The sequence below is a fragment of the Triturus cristatus genome, chromosome 9 (genome assembly GCF_964204655.1).
Source record: "Triturus cristatus chromosome 9, aTriCri1.1, whole genome shotgun sequence".
Classification (NCBI taxonomy): domain Eukaryota; kingdom Metazoa; phylum Chordata; class Amphibia; order Caudata; family Salamandridae; genus Triturus; species Triturus cristatus.
In genome coordinates, this window is record NC_140592.1 from 339,980,212 (window position 1) to 339,994,206 (window position 13,995).

Consider the following 13,995-nt stretch of genomic DNA (forward strand, 5'->3'; position numbering starts at 1 on the left):
ACAGGAGCCCAGTGACACAGATGTCACCAGCGCCTCAGAGGGGGACAGGAGTCTGCTGGAGGAATCCCAGCCTGAGACACAAAGTTCCACATCATCTGATGCCAGCGGTGATGCATCCATGTTGGCGGGCACAGGGAACGGGGACTCTGCATCATCTTCCACCACACAGCGGCCAGTGCCCACCCTCCCAGCCCCTTCCTCTGGTGCTGCCCGTGTTCGCCCCAGTAAGAGGGGAAGAGTGTCCTTCACCCTGGGCACCGCTGCCCCTGCCCCTGTCCCCCCTGCTGTCATCAGTGCTGAGTCTGTGGATCTTTTGCGCCAGCTTTGTGTTGGCCAGACAGCTCTCCTCGATGCCTTCATTGACCACGACAAAAAATTGGCACAGGTGGTTGCTTTCATGGAGGGCAACATTCAGATGTGGGTGGGCTGCACCAGACTGTCCAGTCTTTGTCCTCCACAGTGATGGCAGCCCTTCAACAGGCACATACTCACAGTCCAGCTCGGGTCCCTTTGTCTACCCCCTGGCATTGGCCACGTCTGACGATAGTGACCACGCTCCACAGATCTCAAAGTCACGTTATAGCACACGAAGCACACAGCAGCAACAACCCAAGCGGTCCCGGGCGCAGAGACCATCCCCACAGAAGACCAAAGCCACCCCAGAGCGCATAGACAAAAGCCCGTCAGGCGACAACAGGGACCAAAATGCAAAGAAGCAGACCTTAGGCTCACATGCCTCAGCGGCATCCCCAGCCAAGGACTCTCATGTCCCTAAAGCATCTCGCAAAGAGAAGCATACAGTTTCTGTGCCCACTGAGAAGGTGGTGCATGCCAAGGGTACACCTAGGAAGGGCTCCAAAGCAGATTCACCCACCACCTCGACTCCTATTCCAAGCCCACTGAAGCAGGGAAAGGAGGGCACTAAAGGAGTAACACCTAGTAAACAGGGGATGGAGGGGCAAAGGCGAAGCCAGGCAAAGCGTTCCGCTGGATCCAGCACATCCCCAGAGGGAGTGCCAGCGTCTGCACCTGATGCAGCTTTGGTGGTGAGTGTGCCTGTTGTGTCCACACCACTTCTAATTGATCCCAGGCAGGGAAGCCAGTTAGGATCCCCAAGAAGTGGAAAGGCACCCCTCCACAATCTCCCAGCCACACTGTGTCTCACGTCTGCATGACTCTGCCTTCACATGCCACTACACCACCTGGTCCAAGCAGCCCTCCGGCTTGCCAAGCCACTGATAGCTCTACCTCAGCTGGGCCGCTCTCTCCCCGGGCAAGTGCTCCAACAGTCCCCGACACACTACCAGCTCCTAGTCCGCACATTGGTACCCCCTGACTGTGTTGCTGACCATGGAAAGGTACAGTCGCACACATTCCCTGTGCAGCTTCTCATGGACATACTCTGCACCCTGAACTGGCCACTGGCCTTGCTGTTTTGCCCTTGCCTGTGCAGCTTCTCATGGACATACTCTGTACCCTGAACTGGCCACTGGCCTTGCTGTTTTGCCCTTGCCTGTGCAGCTTCTCATGGACATACTCTGCACCCTGAACTGGCCACTGGCCTTGCTGTTTTGCGCTTGCCTGTGCAGCTTCTCTTGGACATACTCTGCACTTTGCCCTGCCCACTGGCCTTGTCATTCACTGCTGTGTGCCCCTTGCCTGTGCCGGTTCTCATGGACATACTCTGAACTTTGCCCTGCCCACTGGCCTTGTCATTCACTGCTGTGTGCCCCTTGCCTGTGCAGGTTCTCATGGACATACTCTACATTTTGTGCCTTGTTCTTCTCTACTCTTGGTGCCTATCTGAGCAATATGTGAATAAAGACAGTTGCTCATGTTGTCTGTTTTGTCAGTGTACTTACTGAATAAAGTTATTTTGCTGTGTGTATATGGTTTACTGTGCCACATGCTCTGTGTGCCACTTCAACATAGACAATGTCTTGGCTAACTTACTCTATTTTTTACAGGGGTGACAGGGACTTCAGTTCTTCCTGACCCTGATACTTGTGGGGGCAATGATGTCAATTTAAAATAGAAAGCAGTTGTCATTTTCTTAATTTGTTCATGTTGGCTATATTGTACACATGTCAGGTTGGGGGGCACTGCCAGCGGGGAGTGGGACTCTATCCACAGGATTGCAGGTAGGCTGGCCAGGGTCATCATGTATGTGTATTCTTCCTTTATGTGTGCCCAGTAGTGTATGTGTGTGGTCATCTTGCGATGGCCAGTCATCCTAGTCCCATAGCTTACTTTCAATGTGTGCTCTTGGGTTGTCACGAAGTGTGCAGTGTGAAGGGGATGACTTTGTCGGGAGTGTTGATGTGTGTGTGCCCCTGCATTGTCAACTACACACATGTGTCACCCAGGAGTTGGTTACCTGTTGTTTTGATTGTTTAGCCCTGTGGATGTGGTTGTATGCACATGTGTGAGTTGTATGTTGTGCACTGTGCAGTGTGTTGGTGTGTCCTTGCAGTTCTGGCTGACTCCTACTTGTTGTTTTTGTCAATTGTGAGTATGCAGAGTGTGTGACTGGCAAGTCAGTGTTGAGTTTTGTTGATCATCCATGTGTCTTGATACTGTTTGTGGAGACTGTGCAGACCTGCTGCTCCACACTGCCATTGTGGTTGTGTTTTCTCATGCATTGCTGTCACATAGTACCTTTTTGCCTCCAGTATGGCATGTTGTGTGTGGTGTCATATCATCCCCTTTCTGTGCTTCAGATGCCTACCCATTGTGAATCTGCACTCCATCTATTTGTGTATGGTACACTCCTGCCATGTCCCCTACTGACATGCAGCACACTTCACTTTGATGTCAGCTGTCCCCTTGGTTTACATGTGTGTGTGCCTCCCCATCACTTCATTTGTGACACTGTGCTTTGTGGTGCAGTTCTTTGGCCAGGAGCAATGTGTCACTCAGGACATTTCCCCAAAAGGTTAAATATGATGTTCTTGTGCTGTTTGGCTGTCATGGTTGCTCATATGCACTTCAACTGTATGTGCTGCCCAGTCCTCTGGTCAAGTTGTTTCCACCTTTCTGTCCCAGACTTGTGCATCTGTTGGTGTTGTGTTGAACGTATGTGGGTTAGCTGTGGTACTGCTTCACTTCCTGGGTGTGATGTTGTCTTTGTGCTGTGCTGATTGGTGTTGTGTGGGTTAATGGTGTGTCACTCATATCTGTGTGGGGCTGGTATGCTTGGGGTGCACACACTGCTTGTTGTGCATGCAGTGCTGTGGGTGTATGTTGCCTTGTCATTGCCTGGTGTGCATCCCCTGATGTCCTGCTGTGTTTGCTATGTGATTTTTCTGCCTGTGCATCTGTTGTTTGTTTGATGTGGCTGTGTTTTTCTGTGGTGGTGCACTTCTTGTCTGTGTTGTGGTATGTTGTCTGTGCATTGCTCCAGACTGATGAGGTTGTGCACTCCTGCTGTGTCTGTGCTCCCATTGCCTTTCCACAGTTTAGCTGCACAGGTCATGTGTGGTCTTGTTGTGGTTCTGTGTGTGTTTCTGTTGGGTTATGTGTTAGTCTGTTGTTTTTGTGCAGACATTTGTTCTGGCATCCCTGTGTGTGTGTGATGTTTGTGGCTACCCCCAGGGTGTGTGATTGTTTGTCTGTGTATTGACTGGCAAATATTGCCACCCTTCAGTGTGTTTGGCACTGGTGTTGTGTGCTGCTGGTGTGAGGGGGGGGGGGTATGTGTGTAGAATCCTACTAGTGTTTGAAAGTTATGGAGTGTGTCAATGGGCCCTGTGTGTTGTGCTGCTGCGTACTCCTGTGAAGTAGTTGTATACATATGTGTGGCTGTTCACAGTTTGACTTCAGGGCCTTACTTTCATCCTTGTGCCTATACATGGGTTGCCTTGCTGTCTCCCTGGGTTGTTGTACTGAGCTGTCTTTGACTTCACTCACTGTGCCAGCCATGTGTGCTTTGATGGGCTGAGGGTGTTGTTCTATGTTCCTTGTCTTGCATGTGATGTACACATGCTTGTTGGTTGTCTCCATGGCCTTCCATTTGTGTGCACCTCACTTTGGCTTTCCTATTTGTTGTGCTCCATTGCTGGTGGCATGTGGTGTGTGTATGTGTCTGTGTGTCAGTATGGGGTATGTCTGTGTGACTTGGCAGGCAGTGTGTCTAGTCGGATGTTTGTTCCTTGTATGTGTGTGTGTTCATTTAGTGCTTGTACTCATTTTTATTGCCATGAGTGTGGTGTTGTTGTGGTGTGTGTGTTGCCCTGGCCCTGTGTTTCTGTGCTGTGTGTTCCTCTGCAGCCACTCCTGCTGTTGCTCCCTCCCTGGTTGTTTGGTGTGTGGTGCAGGGTGGGGATTCACCTGGCTTGTTGTTGTGCAAGGGGGTGCACAGGAGGGGCACATGGCATGTGCCTTCATGGGGGGGCTAGTGTGTGGAGGTGTGGTCCTGTGCTCTTTGTGCCCTGCCCATGCCTGGCGCTGGACCTGCCTTCTACATTGTGCGCATGTATTCCTTTGTCTTCACCGCTGCGGTGACGTGACCGGGACATTGCTGCATGATCGCGGAAAATGTGTATCCTGGATGCGCAGGGGTGACTTGGTGGCAGGTGGGTCATGTGTGAGTACACTTGTGGATGTGTTCCTGTCCCCACCAGTGTGTCTGATGTGGATTTGGACCCTGTTTCAGCCCATGAGTTGTGTGTTGTGGTTGTGTTATTGCGTACCTGCGGCAGCATCTGCGTCAGTCCATGAGTTGCTGGTGAAGTATCAGGTACAGCACCGGGAAAACGTGTAGGGCTGGGTCCATTGCGGTCGTGTCCGGGTGGTGTGGACCGGGACTCTGGTTTCGTGCTCCGCTGTCGAGTTTCCACCATCTCTGTTTGGGCGGTTTCTCCTCTGCGGTATGACTGCTTGTTTGGGGCATCCTAATTTGTGGAGCGGGGAGGACGTCATTCCGCACGGCGGTGAGTCTCCTTTGGCTCACACCGCCGCGGTGGCAGGCGCACTTTAATGGCGGTTCGCGTTGCACGGCGGCGGACGGAAAATGGGCTATGTTTGGCCATACTAATATGGCGGGCATGACATCCGCTGGTCGTGGGTGGTAAAATGCATTTTTACGCACCGCCAGCGCCGCGGTGGTGCCACTGCCCGCCATCCTAATAGGCCCCTATATGTCCATTTCAGACTGGGTACCCTCCCACTCCGTGCCTTTTCCTGCAAATGGACAAGCACGGCCCGGAGGGAGTGCCCAGCCTGTAACTGGGAGGAAGAGTCAGAGCTCCATGTCATCTTTTTTGCCCAGCTTACAAACTACCAAGGAAGTATTGTCTCGTTCCTCTGTGTAGGAATTTAGGGTTTGCACATTGTGCAGAGGCATTCAGAGTTTTAAAATACGACACTTGCAAATCCATCGTATTAGCTGTATCGCGATTTTTGACTTCTATGTGGCGTAGGCACTAGATGTTTGTAAACAAGTCTATACAGCAATACAATCAACACTGTTCTTAAAAAATGTAGGTTTTAGAAAGAATTTTAATATATCTCTTTCTATTTTTAATCCTTAAAAACTACTGAAGTCTGTATGTTTATAGTTGTATAATTTAATGCTTGGCCTTATCCTAGCCACAATGTGATTCAACGAATCAACACTGTATGGCCATTTGACATTGCTAAAGCAAATGTATAGTATCTGTACCATTGCTCCTATTATTTATGGGTTTCCACCAGGGGCCTGTTCCATTAAGCCAGTGCCTCTGGTCTTTGCACTCAACCAGTTTTCATAATTTTACAAATCATTGTATATAGAAGATGTGCTAGTGCAAACTTTTTTCCCTTATCTGAATTACGGAGGTGCTGGTACCAGATCTATGCAAAAAAGCTTGGTAACAAACAAAGATTGGTGCCTAACAAAGAATGAATGTGTGTCCTAATGTAATGTAACTGGTGCTATGTAAAGCGCTCTGATACCTGATTGGATTCAAGTCAAGTTCGCGCTATATAAAACTCTACAAAAAAAAATAACAAAAAAACTATTGTACAATTTCAAAACTGTCATGAATTTTAATGTATTGTTTTTGTATGCATGCTTTTATGATCGTCAGACGGAAATAAAGTTTTCATGATGATGAATAAAACCTTCAATTCAAAATGAGCAAAATTTCACCAACAGTCAAAACCCGTACTATTTTTCCAACACTTCAAAAAACAAAAAAACATACCTTCTAGCACATTAACAACATTTCACAACCTATAAATACTCACACCACTCCAGCAATCGACTTCTTGCATTACCTTCCAGTACTGATTTGCCAGTCTTTAGGTTCTGAGCATTGGAATCAGGAATCAGGACTTTTGAGAATCTGGGCATTTATCTAACTTGGACAATTATTTTCTAGCGCTCTTTAGGCTTTAAATTAAACTATGCTCCTTTTGGTGATGGTGTTAACCTTACCTCTGCTACCAGAAACTGATCCAGCAGTAATTTCACTGTAATTTCTCAATGCAAAACATCATTTACCTCTAGCTTACTGCTTTAAAGGTGATGGACCTTTGCCACCGTGTATCACCTTCAGGAGACTTTACATAAATATGAAAAATCAAAATGCAATTAATATTTAAGCCAATAAAGAGAGTTGTGAGTATTTTAAAGGGTTTTATTTTCTAGTCAAAAGTTACGTTTCTCTGATTCATTATTCATTACTCAATTTTCAATCAGGTTACAGATATGAAAAATAGGAAAAATAGAATTAATACAGAACATATTATAAATTGCATACAAAGCACTCCATAAAGAAAAGGGAAACCCCTAATTCTATGTCAATCAGAACTCTTTAAAGAGTTTCAAGAAAAATATAATTCAAGAGTGAGTTTTGCAAGCCTAATCAATAATTAATAATTGGCAAAAATCTCCCATAAAGAGAAATAAATGCATAAGACAAAAAACCTGTCCTGATCTCTCAGCTGCTCTTTCTCTGTGCTCGTCTGTTCATCTCTGCACCTCTGTGTCTCACACAGAGGCTGCTCCTTGAAAAATGCCTTCCCTTCACAAGACCACAGAAGAATGTGATCTGCCTTGCCAAAAATATGACATGCATGGCTATCCTACGCCTGTCTGAAAAAATATGAGCAAGACCCCCTCCTCCCTCTGTGTCTCCTCGGACGCAATCTCCTCCCAGGCTGCACCCGTGACGTTCACGTACCTAACCCAATTGATGTCTCCTCTCCTCTCTCACTAAGACTGACACGCCCGCTAAGGGGTCATTATTTATACTCTAATTCTTGGCTGACTATACTCATAATGTTGCAGTTTTTTAAACTCGCACTGTGATTGGTTAGCACAGGTGACATAGAGGTCTCATCATCCTGTTCTCATTGCAAATCCAACCCATACCGGTTTTAACAAAGGACGCGTTAAGGCTTAATACAGTCATATGTATCACCCTCAATAATTATACAATATTGCAACATTTGTGGGGCCGATTCCGATCCGGGTCGGAAGGGCACCGTACGCGATCCGGCCGGAAAAACTAGGAGCCATACGCATGTTTTCCAGCCGACTCGTACAGCTGTACGAGCGAGCCGGTACGATGCGAGCTACATGAAATTCACCGACCGAGTCGTTTCCGGGTCCGAACCGCTCCGTACGTCTCGGTCGTAAGCTAACCGTGGCATGCAATGGATGCGATTCACGACCGAGCCAGTACGATGCACGCGTCGGACAGCCTCTGCGAGCCGGAGTGTCCGGCTCACAAAAGCTCTCAGAGTCGGACTTCGGGGGTCCACGTCGGACCCCCTGACACCCACAGCGGTACGACTCGCACACAGGGGGAGACCTATGGGTCTCCCCAAAACAGGCATGTACAGTGCGGATGGCACCGACGCGTATCCACTTTAGGGGGCACACTTGTTCGAGACATGCCCATTCAGTCAATGGGGGTTACAACAAACAAATGATGGACGGAATGCTGACAATGCATACATTCTCCCCCAGTCAAGAGATCTGGGTTAAATCCATCGTTCTTTTGCCCACTACACCACCCCAGTTTAGACATGGCCATATGCAAATCAGTCTTGACCCTGTGCCTCATGGGAACAGTCCAGCCCGAACTGCCAAGCCATGTCTTCCCTGGACCGGAATCAAGCATCCTAGGACCGGTTTCTGGCTATCAGCCGTCATCAGCCAGGATAGCTTGACTCCAGTGGCGTAGTGAGCATGGGTCCCACGTCTGGGAATACCCATCCCACTTAGGGCGAAAAGCGTTACAACAAACAAATGATGGACGGAATGCTGACAATGCATACATTCTCCCCCAGTCAAGAGATCTTGGTTAAATCCATCGTTCTTTTGCCCACTACACCACCCCAGTTTAGACATGGCCATATGCAAATCAGTCTTGACCCTGTGCCTCATGGGAACAGTCCAGCCCGAACTGCCAAGCCATGTCTTCCCTGGACCGGAATCAAGCATCCTAGGACCGGTTTCTGGCTATCAGCCGTCATCAGCCAGGATAGCTTGACTCCAGTGGCGTAGTGAGCATGGGTCCCACGTCTGGGAATACCCATCCCACTTAGGGCGAAAAGCGTTACAACAAACAAATGATGGACGGAATGCTGACAATGCATACATTCTCCCCCAGTCAAGAGATCTGGGTTAAATCCATCGTTCTTTTGCCCACTACACCACCCCAGTTTAGACATGGCCATATGCAAATCAGTCTTGACCCTGTGCCTCATGGGAACAGTCCAGCCCGAACTGCCAAGCCATGTCTTCCCTGGACCGGAATCAAGCATCCTAGGACCGGTTTCTGGCTATCAGCCGTCATCAGCCAGGATAGCTTGACTCCAGTGGCGTAGTGAGCATGGGTCCCACGTCTGGGAATACCCATCCCACTTAGGGCGAAAAGCGTTACAACAAACAAATGATGGACGGAATGCTGACAATGCATACATTCTCCCCCAGTCAAGAGATCTGGGTTAAATCCATCGTTCTTTTGCCCACTACACCACCCCAGTTTAGACATGGCCATATGCAAATCAGTCTTGACCCTGTGCCTCATGGGAACAGTCCAGCCCGAACTGCCAAGCCATGTCTTCCCTGGACCGGAATCAAGCATCCTAGGACCGGTTTCTGGCTATCAGCCGTCATCAGCCAGGATAGCTTGACTCCAGTGGCGTAGTGAGCATGGGTCCCACGTCTGGGAATACCCATCCCACTTAGGGCGAAAAGCGTTACAACAAACAAATGATGGACGGAATGCTGACAATGCATACATTCTCCCCCAGTCAAGAGATCTGGGTTAAATCCATCGTTCTTTTGCCCACTACACCACCCCAGTTTAGACATGGCCATATTCAGTCAATGGGAGCGCATGTATGCGTCGTACAACTTGCTCCCATTGACTTCTATGGGAGTCCGACCGAACAGAGTCCGACAGCATACGTGCGCATCGTACTCGCTTGGTCAGACTGTAGGGGTCTGGCTTGGTCGGAAAACACTCCGGATCCGACTCGGTCGAAATGCTTTCCGACCCGGATCGGAATCGGCCCCTAAGTGAAAAAAATGTATCAGTCTATTTCTGCTTTGCTTTCACATCGCACACAGAGATGACACTCTCCCACAAAACTGGTACATTGGCACGGTGACAAGAGTGTGCAGATCACTGTGGCCTTGACCCATGTGTCTTCACTTGAGGCACTTGACAGTTCATGCAGCTGGCACAATCTTCTGCGCATGCGTCTCTCCTTCAGCACACTGCTAGCAATTCTCAGCCATGCTGGATTCCTAGGCAGCCATTTTTATTGTGGGCCCAAAAGCAAAACAAACACAAAAGAATATTAATTTATGAAATAAAAACCCATTATGTTTACCACCCCATACTAGTACCCTGTATTAGTTATTACATAGCAAAAGCTATTAGTTTAAAGCAGCTTTTCTATCATTTCTGCACAACATGCAAGATGTGCAATTTACAACATAGCATAAACATGCACCAATGCTAATTTTCAAAGCGCAAACAATTAATACATATCATAGCAACATGCGCTAATGTTTTAAATAGCTTTTCATGCAAAATGCGTTTGCCCCACATGTAGTTTTGGTGCATGGTTGATTAATTAATACACATTATAAGAAGATGTGTTATGAACTGAATATGCATTGTCTAAACATGCAACAAAGCCAAAGTCTCTTGAGAAGGGAACAGGGAGTGTAGATTACAAGGAAAAGGAGCTGGGAGTAGAGAACACACATTCCATTCTTATGTTCAAAGCTAAAGAGGCCACAGTGAGCCTTCTAAAGGAAACTGAAATCACGAGTTTTCTATACTGCAAAAACACATTGTAATTCAGCACAATTATGTGCTACTTTAAACGTTTTTAAAAAAAGACACTCTAAATTAAATGTACATTCTATAGTGAGGTTAAATCTAAAATAAACACATTAAAGATCCATGATTAATTAATTATGCATGGTTTTACATGATTTCATTTGCAGGCCTCTTTCATGTTTTTCACTTGGCATGCACCAAAAGTGCCATTTTAAAATGCAGTCTGTGTGAAACACAAAAATAAAGCAATGCCTAAATTCAGATGAAATCTGAGCAACATCAGTACTTGGGGATTGTGCTGGATGTAGTGGGATTTGGCCCATATTTCCAAAAACTGGTGAGAGTACTTTACTCCAACCCTTCGGCTCGAGTCCTGATAAATGGTGCACTTTCAAACGTTTTTCCAATTTGTTGGGAATTAAGACAGGGCTGCCCATTGTTTTTCCCACCTGTTTACCCTGGCAATAGAACCGCTCGCCCAGCTCATCAGATGCAACGTGCAATTGCAGGGCTGGTGCTGGCAGGGATCATATGAGGACAGCATTGCCCTCTATGGAGATGGTGTCCTGATTTTCCTTGCAGTTTCGGCAAGATACGGTCCTCGTTGCCTCCGGATTCTCCAGGTATTTGGTGCTGCATCTGGACTGTGCCTAAATCCTGCCAAATCAACACTGATACCCCTTCATGCGTCACGAGACTGTGTGGACTGGCAAACAGATATGCCCATCCGATGCCTCACCTATAATCTGGGAATCTCAGGGTTCTGGGTGCTCCTCCCAGAACTTATCTGGTCACTCAATCTCACTCCTCTGATCAAGAGAACGAAGGAAGACCTTTGCAGGTCGCAATCCATTCCCCTGAATCCTCTGGGGAAAATTGCCCTATTTAAAAGAATGGTGGTTCCTTGGTTCATTTACATACTCCAAAACCTCCCGCTCCATCTCCCACGAAGATGGTTCCAGGAATTTGATAAAATGGCCACAGCTTTTCTTTGGGGAAACTCCAGGCCGCATGTGGCACTTACACACTGTCAATGAGCCCCCTACGACAGTGGGATGGTGGATGACAAATCTCTTCTTGTATGACATAGCCACCTGCTCCTGGTGATACAGCGCTGGTTCTCCAGCGGATGGACCGACCCGGCTTACCGAATGAAGCATGGAGAATTGGGGTTCTCTCTGATCCAGGCGGTGCTTTACAGTTCCCCGATCCCTGGGACCCTTCCCGAGGTGACCCAGGCGGTTCTGCTTGCGGGGTGCTCAGCACTACGTTTTACACAATGGGATGCAAAACTTACACTGTAGACACCACAATGTCATGGCACCTGCCTGAGAGAGGGGACAGCACTGGAAGGGTTTCGAGGATGGGACCTGATCGGGATCACACACTTGGGGGATGTATGATCGGGGGACACCTACACTCTTTTCAGGACCTGCAGCACATTTACTCTCTTCATCCCACTCAATTTTTCAGGTATCTGCAACTCTGGCACGCCATTACCATCCATGTCCCCGCTGGCACCACACCTCCAGAGTTCAGCGCCCTGGAGACCGAAGTCCTTATTGGTAATCTAGGGAAGGGAGGGATATCCCAAATCTATCGCTCCTTGGTGAATAAATCCCCCGATGATGGGGGGTGCCTGAGGGACCGGTGGGAGCAGTGGCTGGGTCCCCTGGAAGAGGAGGATTGGAGAGATGCCCTCGTGGCCCCTCAAGTGATCACTATCTTTGCCAAATTCCGGTCAATCCAGATTTACTACTTAAACTGTCATTACCTCGCCCCCGTCCGATTATACCGTGCTGGCCTTCTTCCAGCCCCCAATTGCCCAAGGTGTGCATTAGAACCTGAAGAGCAGTGGGGCAGAGGGGCCGGCTGGGGGGGATTTCGAGAGACGACCACGAGGGGAAATTAATTATTTATTTAATTTTCCTTTGTGGTCGTCTCTCAAAATCCCCCCCTATGGGACCCACCGCCCCACTGCTCTTACCTGCAGCGGCTGCAGCTGCTTTTATCATTTGATTTGGTCCTGTACTGTACGCTGCACTCTGTACTGTACTTGATACTGGACAACAGTGATGAGTGAGATCCCAGCGACACTGGGATGGGAGGTCCCCTTGAGCCCCCTGGTTCTTATCCTGAGAGTTATGGAGGGTGTGGGTGGCTCCTGGGCAGACAGAGCTTTCCTAGGAACTACCACCATAGTGGGCAAAAGAGATATAGCTGCTGCCTGGAGAGACGCCACCCTCCCCCCCCCCCCCACTATCTCTCGCTGGAGCAGAGGGCTTGATTGGTGTGCGATGCAGGAGAAACCAGTGTATGTGGCGAGGGGCTGTCCAGCCAAATACGAACATATCTGGGGCAAGTGTTTGGACCATGCGGACTAAAGAGGATCAGGTTGAATGCAGGAGACATCAGAGACTCAAGCCAAGGCTATGTTTTTTTTAACCATAATTTTATTGATTTTGTAATATAGGACACCGCATAAAAAATAATTAACAATGGCAATAGTAACTGCACCTTACAAATGTCAATAATGAAAAGCCACACAGTACATTCACATAAAAGTAAACTGTATAGCTGCACAGGAGTTAAAGATAAACAAAGAACCGATCCATACAGAACCTAGGCAACGCAAGATAGGCACAAAATACATGGGGGCCCATTATGATGTCGGGCGGATCGCCACCGCCCGAACGGCGGTGGCGATGCACCCAACATCTTTGCCCGCCCGCACTTCAATTACCCCCCGCCAGATTACAATGGCGGGGGTACAGCGGCCGACGGAAAGACTGTCCGCCGCTTTACTGCATGCAAGCAATCGTTACAATTGCCTGCCGTGTGGTCCTGGGCCTTAATATGGTGATGGTGCCTAGCAGGCACCGCCCACCATATTAGGATATGTGCGGATTTTGGCCTTTCCATGGCGATACCGCCATGGAAAGGCATGCAGGTTTTGGCTGTGGGGACCCCGTTGCGGACCCCTGTGTGTTGGGGGGGTGAGGGGGCACATGGGGGATACCTATGGTACCCCCCTGCATTGGCATACTCAAGGTGGCAGGCACCGCGCGGTGCCTGTCACGTTGTGCATGCCAATGCACAACGTGAATATTCAACATTGTGGCAGGTGCTGCTTACAGCACCGCCCGCCACAATGCTGAATATCCGGGATGCGACCGTCAGGGTGGTGGTCGCATCCAAATTGCTATTGCGGGACCGCCGCACCCCTGGCGGTCGGTCCCGTTTACCGGTACGGTCCGCCCGCCATCGTAACAGGCCCCAAGATATCAGCCAATAATATCGGTAACTTTCGTAGCATAAGCAAGGGTGAACTGTACATTGTTTCAGCAATCTAATCTACAAAACACAACAAAAAAAATTATAGTAAAATAACCAACTCCCCCCACCCCCCCCGTTGTCTGGTTCGTAAATACTGAATGGTATCCTAGACTCATATGGGACTATCCCTTGTGCACATAAAACGTATGATAAATATTAGTGTACAAGGACATGTAATGGCAACCCTGACGGATACTCAAAGGACAGTCGTGCACCCGTACACTATAATTATAAAACTGACAGTGGTCACAAAAATACAAGCAAGTCTTTCAGGGAAGTACGGAAGTAATGGGGTGGGTCGCAACTATTGGTGACGCCGGAGGTGTAAAAGAATCTATAGCTCTAAAAGCTTCCAGCATTTGATTTC